We start from the raw sequence: 6,663 nt of genomic DNA, 5'->3' as shown, positions 1-6,663 counted from the left end.
ACAACATAAAGCTGCTTTGCTTTCCGACATGCCAGTTTTTTCAATGCCAGACCTCCCTTGGCGGCTCGAAGGAGTTTTCCTCCAAATTTAGCCCCTCTTCAGCATCCTTCTGCGCTCCTGTAGGTACCACCGGTGCTGAGCCGGAGCTGCCCCGAGCGACCGGCTCGGCGACAGGAGGGGGAGCTCGCAGCGCGCCGGCTTTAATCGGCGACTTAATTTAGCAACGCTGCAAAATCACCACTGCGGCTGAGGTGTCCACAGGGCCCTTCTCAACACCTCCTCCCCCACCCACCGCAAAAAAAGAAAAAACCCCAAAAAACAGGAAAAAAGGGGAGTGTATACTGGGGTTCAGGTGAGGATGGAGAATTTAACTAAATTAAAGGGGAGCTGAGAGTTGACGTGGTTGCTGGGCAGTGATTGACATAGTGGATCTTAATATACATTTACAGCACTAGCAGCAATGAGTAAGATGCTCCCGGTAGTAAACGACACTTTTCTTCTGGTAAACTGGGGCAGGTTCACTGCTGTTGTACGTTCCTCAGTTCAGCTGAGATATCAAGGGTTGTGCTCAGTTACACTACCACTGAATTTAGCTGTATATATACTAGGACACCCATGAAGGGAACAATGCCATGCCAGTGGAAAAGTCTTTGTTTCCAAAAGTGAGACAGGAAAGCATTGACTACTAGTCTCATCATAAAGTCATAAGACTGATCAAGCTCTCCTCTTCAGTATAAATTCAAGTCTGTGCTGTTACACGGAGTCATAGGGGCACAGTTTGGGTTCATGCACAAACTCTGCCACACCTTTATGTGGCAATGGATTTGCCATATGCAGGATGGAAGAAGTCCTGTCAGAGATGGACTAGTGAAGAAAAAGAAGAAAACAGCTCAAATGTTATAGAAACAGAAGGTTTTAATGTGGTTTAAACAGGTTTCAAAATGGCTTTTTGTATTTTTTGCAAAGTCACTGTTTCTTCTTCCTGACACCCCCTGTGAGGGACTTGTCTCCCATACAGTGTCCTGGGAAGGTGTCCTGAGGTGTTTCTCATTGGTCCTTGTTAACCCCTTCCTGTTAGCTGTTGACCCCTTACCTGATTGGTTTTTTCTGTGTGACCCTGAACTTGTGATTGGTCCCCTTTTTGACCCTCCTAAAAGCCTTATAAACCCCTACCCCACAATAAACTTCCTCTTTCGTCCGTCCTTCCCTGGTGGTCTGTGTGAGCTCCTTATGGGGTCACGGGCCAGATGCCGGGGGGCAGGGGGGAAGAGCATTCACCCTCCAGGTTATGGGCTGGCACCCAAGAGCCTGGAGGTCTCCCCCATCCCACTAATCCGTCGTACCTTTAGGCCTGACACAAGGCTCAACCCAAGTTAATATCTCGCTCCATAAAGTTAGGATGCTTTTCTGAAAAATTCCTCTTGGACTTGGAGGCACCAGACTTTTCTTCTTTTGCTTTCACTGTTTTTACCCTTTTCTCTGAGAAGTCAGCTGAAGGCAGAAGCTGGGAAAAATTCCTAACCCATTGAAGCACCTTCCTGAAGATATTTCTCCCTAAGGATGCAGGGGAAATCACAGCTTTCAGATTGCATTTGTCCAATTTGTTAGACAAAACTAACATCAGCTTTTATGGAGGTAAGCCACAAGGACAACCTGTGTCTGTTTCACAGCAGTAGTGAGAGCAACTTTTTTTGGTGATAAGACTAAGCCCTGCCTACCTTTGCACACAACCTGCTGGTGCAGTGCTGCAGCTGAGTTTGCCTTTAAAATGGACAGTATTTTCCTTAATGCAGACAGTCATGTAGAAAGCTAATCTCCTAATATTGTAGTGATACGTTGAAGAGAGATTTATTTTAGAGCCCCCTAAGTACTTGCATTATTCTCCTCTGTATAATTTCCATGAAAATTCCCAAATTTGGTATCTGGTAATCTCTCATAAGATGGCTTTTTAAGGTAAAATATCCCTCTCCTTATCTGTAAGGTCATGACCTTCATTATTAGTGCAAGCTGAGCCTACGACTAGTAAAAAAGAGCCTACCTCTTGAGCTAGAGGAGAAAGAATCTAGATAGATCAAACTATTTAGTACCAAATTAAATAATTTCCTGATGAGCTTTCCCAGATAGAGGGTTGTATCTTCCCTTGCTGTGGAATAGGAGCAGGGTTCTCTGCAGGCACAGAAAGCTTTCTACAGATACAGCCCTGTGATTCATTTAAACAGAATGAACCTCATTCTTAAACCCATCTAAAAATGTTAGTGGAATCATGAACACTGACCTTAAAATGAAAAATGATTTGCAACCTTTGCAGAGGTGTCTTTATCATAGTGCCATGATTTAAAGTATTTTATCCACTCAGCTACACAATCTTACCATTCATTTGCAGTTGTCATTTTACCTACAAAAGCATTCACTTAATATCCCCCTAAGCAAAAGGAACTTAATGAGTATTACAAGGGGAAAATTATTACTAGCATATTATATAGAAAGGCTGTAAAGTTCAAACAGAGGGAGTTGTGTGTGCACACCACGTTTCATGCAAATTACACTTAATAGTTTAACACTGCATTACATTTTGCCTCCTGAATAAAAATGCTTCTTTAGTTATTTTTCTAATAATCTATGTAACTTTGGGGAACTAATTAAGGCAAACCATTTCCAACATGCCTGTTTAGCTGCCTATATCAAGTGGTCTGATTTTCAAAAGTGCTGACTACTGAAGCTATAGTAAATATTTAGCATCCCTTACTACCTGGTAATTTTTATGTGGTCAGTGTAAATTTAGGAGCCCTATGTGAGCTACCTATGTGATATTTGTGCTTTAATTATTTTAACTGTAAGCCCATAGCTCACAGTAAGAAAATTAAATCTAAGAACCATTTTTAGTAAGCTTATTTCTCTTCTCCTTTCCCCTCTTTCGCTCTAGGAAAAGATGCCAACCTACAATTCTTTCAATGTAAAGGTGCTTCTGTAGCTGCAGAAAAATGCTGACACTGCTCCTTGATTGCAAAAGGAGCATGTGACACATAATTAATCCACATATGGACAAGAATGTCTTCCAAGACTGGAAATGGAAAACTAATCAAGAGCGCATATGACACACGATCCAACACACATGGTTCACTAGGACTTCTTGGCTGCCTCACATCTGGCTGGCTCAGAGCGCAGGCAGAACCGCACGTGACTGCCTGCCTTCTTTCATGGAGACATCTGTTGAGCTGAAGCCTTCAGTTTCATCAGCTTAGTGAGTGCTAAAGTATGGTTTATCTTGCTTGGACTATGGTTTTGAATGTATTCATTGCTTCCAGTGAACTAACACGATCCGATATGTATATTTTGATTCCTAAGCCTTTGGCTTGGTCTATACACAGATTTTGTACTGATATAAATAACAAAAGTGCTAGCACGATTATTTTTTTTTCTTTTAAATCCAGGGACATATCCCACAAAAGAAAATCTCTGGCAATTGACTTGAAAACTGCATACCAAGACCTTATTTTGAAGGGCCAAACTGACTACTGCTACAGATGCCAAATTCTCATTGGCTTTAGCAGAGGATCTACTTCAGAAAGGATGGAGGTGTTGTGGTTTATATCACTGTGTTGGCTACTGGAAACAACTGTGCTTTCCAGTCACGTGGAGAATTATTAAGGTCTCAAACAGGATGCTGAGGTTCCCAAGGTTGAGCACCTCTGGAAAGGTTTAGATTTGGTTTCCCAGGAACTTATATCTCTCCTCAAAATGTAGATGAACATGAAGACAAACTAATTCTTCATTGCTGGATGCCATATGTTGTATAAAGATTTACAGAGCTGTTTGTAGCAGGTGCTTTGGCTGTGCTGTTTACTGCTTCAATGAGAGACCAAGTTAGATTTTTATATTCCTCTCCCATAATATTTAATGAGCAATATTTATGCTTATGTCAGAGATATGCTTTGAGCCGTGATTATTATCTGCAATTTTGCACTGTAATACGATGTCCAACTTCAATACTCACTGTTATGAGGCACCGTTACGAGGCAGTGGTCCTTGTCGTCTGATCTTACAAAACATAGAGAGTGGTTATGGTTTTGGAGGCTGGAAAGGTCTGTGAATGTGAGTAGTGAATTATGAAACTGTTGAATTTTTTGTGTCCTGAATCTGAAGAGCAGCCAACCAAAGTAACGTGCCTACAATATATATACACACATAAAAATGCACACGCGTACTCGCACATAAACAATACAGGTATGGATACAAAAATTCAACTCTGTAAGTGTGTCCTGAATCAAATATACTAAAATAAATCTCAACTATATTGTCTCAAAAGCATCCCATAAATAGAAAAGTGCTCAGATGTGTTTGACCCTGCTAGCAGGGTACCATGCATCACCTGCTCTGTAATACCTCACTTGAAGTACTTGGCTCATCAGTCATGCTGCCTCCCTTTTACAATGGGCTAAGGGATGGGCACAATCTCCCATCTCATGGGAGGCTATTTATTGGGCCCTGTAATGCAGACAGGAGCTTGAGCTCTATTTCTGAGAGAAAGTGCTGACATGAGGCTAATTCAAAGGAAGCACATGGGACAAGACCCTGGTGGGGCCAAATCACTGTGAATGTATCGAAGTGGAAATTTGCATCAGCTCAAGACAAGGGCTGATGTACTTTGAAAACACAGAGCCTTAGTGAAACAGAACATGGTTTCTCTTTAAATATCTGTTAACTGTTACAGGTCAGATCCAATGAGCACTTCAAAATGCAATTGAGGGGCAAAGATCGCAAAAGTACTTCAGGCTTCCCCATAAAATTCATCTTAGTAGGACTATGTTTGAGGTACAAATCTTTCAGAGAGATCTTTGCACAGAGGCTTTTAATAATTTTCATGGAAAGATGGTGAAAGGAAAGTAGACAGTGAGCAATACTCATGCACAGGTTTGTGAGAGAGGGGGAGGGAGGGAGTCTAATGTCAAGGAAATCGTCAAATCTGGAAAAACCTGTCAAAAAGGGCTTTCACAGTAGCTCTCTTTGTGAGAACAGTTCTTCAAGCAAGTCCTCTTGGGGCTGAATCACACAATTCATGAGAGAGAATTGGTGGGTAAAATAGTAGCAATGATCTTTAAAAAAGAAAGTCCAATTTCCACTTCCCATTTTGTCATAAGCTGTCAGGAAGTGTTACACAGTGCTATTAAGCAGCTGTTGCCTTTCTTCTTCAAGACGGGTGATGTAATGCTGGTAGAGAGCATTGCTCTCCGTCGATCTGTGAAGTGTGATGGAAATCCCCCTAACACCCACCCATACGGTGAAATCGTAGTTGCCCTAGATGGTTTGTCCTCCTAAATTCAAGAAATTCAGTTTTGTTCCCTGGGACATTCCTGGGCTGAGATTTAATATTTTTCTTGCAGAGATGGATGCTGTGACCAGCAACTGTCACTTTGGATGGTTACAGGTCTGGGTGAGGAGGCAGTGGAGAAACTGGAGAGAGGATGGTGCGAGAGGAGATAGCCCTTGAACTAACAGAAGCTGTTCTTTATTAGCTAGTCCAAGGAACTACTTCAGCATGCTTTTGTTTGACTGCTGACAGGCAACAGTTCTATAGTGGCATCTACCCTCTGTTAGGAGACTTGGAAAGGAATTAAGGCTGCACTTTAAACAAGGTCTCACTGGCTTTTGTTGACATCCTCCTGATTGACACAAGCACAGATGAGAAAAGAACCTATCCTCAGGGCTTATAAAAAGCCCCCACATTTCTAAACTAATTTTTTGGTGTGATTAAAGCTGGCAGACTGCTGGTGCTACCTCTGAGAGAAGTGAATCAGTACATAGTCACTTGGCTCCACATTCCTGCTGTTCCTTAGGCAGCCAAATGACAGTGAGAGGGGGAGGGAGGAGCTGTGATGAATGTGTTGCAAAAAGCACTAGAGTGCAAGAAGATGGGGGAAGAGGCAAGCAATTCCCTGCTTCAAAGCACCATCCAGCACAGACTTCTAACTCACACAAAGTGGTATATCTGGTGGAGATGGTTTGGATGGCTACACTGAGTTACTCAGTGCTGACTCCACTATATGAGCAAAGCTGATGCTATGAGGCTTGTATACCTGAGTCACCATCAGCACTGTCAATCCATTGCTGAATGGTCCCAGCCAGCAGAACCATCATCCTGCTCAGGTTATCCTCCCTGCAGTAGCTAAAGAATGTCTTTTGTTGTAAGGCATCACTGGGTACTTATGGGATGAGTCTCTCACTGAAGATGGCTCCTGTAGTGGGAAACTGCAGTGGACAGCTGAGTTCTTCACCAAACTCAGCATCTGCTGGGTTCATGTGCTGTGAGGAGATTTTTACACCTGCATGCAGATGTTAGGTGTTACTTTGCAAGAGTTTATATTTAAAAATGTCACAGTCATTGGTTTATATGGACTACCAATTCTGCATTTCAGATGCTCCCTTCATCACCCAGCTGCATAGGAGAAATTATTGGGACACCTTTACTGCTGATCCACAAGGAAGACGGTTCAGTAGAGCAGTGGACTGTGCAAGCTAAGACTCCTAAGAGGGAAGAGATAGGCTCTCTCCCACTGTCATTGAAGACAACATCTATTTGCCCAGAGTGAGGGATCAAATGACAGTGTGAAGAACCGAGGATTTTCAGGCTTCTCAGAGGAATATTATAAAAAAGCAGAGTAAAAG

This window comes from Corapipo altera, unplaced genomic scaffold, assembly GCF_003945725.1.
Source record: "Corapipo altera isolate COAL_440 unplaced genomic scaffold, ASM394572v1 44, whole genome shotgun sequence".
Taxonomy (NCBI): domain Eukaryota; kingdom Metazoa; phylum Chordata; class Aves; order Passeriformes; family Pipridae; genus Corapipo; species Corapipo altera.
Note: the sequence above shows the minus strand (reverse complement) of the source record.